Source organism: Stegostoma tigrinum, chromosome 38 (assembly GCF_030684315.1).
Source record: "Stegostoma tigrinum isolate sSteTig4 chromosome 38, sSteTig4.hap1, whole genome shotgun sequence".
Lineage (NCBI taxonomy): Eukaryota > Metazoa > Chordata > Chondrichthyes > Orectolobiformes > Stegostomatidae > Stegostoma > Stegostoma tigrinum.
The window spans coordinates 17,907,885-17,908,866 of NC_081391.1; positions in this window are offsets into that span (position 1 = coordinate 17,907,885).

Consider the following 982-nt stretch of genomic DNA (forward strand, 5'->3'; position numbering starts at 1 on the left):
TTACAGTGTGTGTGCAGCCACAGTGCTGTTAGGAGGCGAGTTCCAGGATTGATATTCATTAATAGTGTCCATAATAAAAGTTCTGCAACCAAAATGTTGATGTCAGGGAAATCCTTACAGCACGGTGGCTCAGTGGTTAGCGCTGCTGCCTCACAGCTCCAGGGACCCAGGTTCAATTCCAGCCTCAGGTGACTGTCTGTGTGGAGTTTGCACATTCTCCCCATGTCTGCATGGGTTTCCTCCGGGTGCTCCAGTTTCCTCCCACAGTCCAAAGATGTGCAGGCTAGGTGGATTAGCCATGCGAAATTGCCCATGGTGTTCAAGGATGTGTAGATTGGATGGGTCTAGGTGGGATGTTCTGAGGGTTGGTATGGACTTGTTGGGCCGAAGGGCCTGTTCCCACACTGTAGCGATTCTATGATCTATATCAGTAGTACATACCTCACAGTCTGATCAAAACAGGCTTCAAATATTTCTGAGCTGCCTAACTGGGAAAGGGGTTGATGTTTTTATTTTCTGCTTTACATCAGGCCCAGTTTCCTTCACAATTATTAACACAGTGAACACATACTCTTACCTCTGAGTAGAATGTTGTGATTTGAAGTCACATTAGAGAGACTTATGCCACACAATGCAGATTGCTACCCAGTGCATCACAGAGGGTGACCAGCACTGCCGGAGATGCTGTCTTTCAGATGAGACGTTAGGCCAATGAGTGTCGTGACTATTCACAGAAGAGAGTGTCTGATCTGTCCCGTGCAGTGCTGGGTCAATGCCCCTTGGGGCAGCATTATTTAAAAACACATTCTCACCCGACAATTACATTGCTTTCCACACACATAGCCCTGCCATGCGGCAACACAAGGTGCTATATAAATACAAGCTCTTTCTCTTCTTTCTTTTCAAAGTGAACAAATTGGCAAAAAGCAGGAGATGTAATTTTTTTTATATAAGCGATGTGGGCATCTGTGGCTAAACCAGC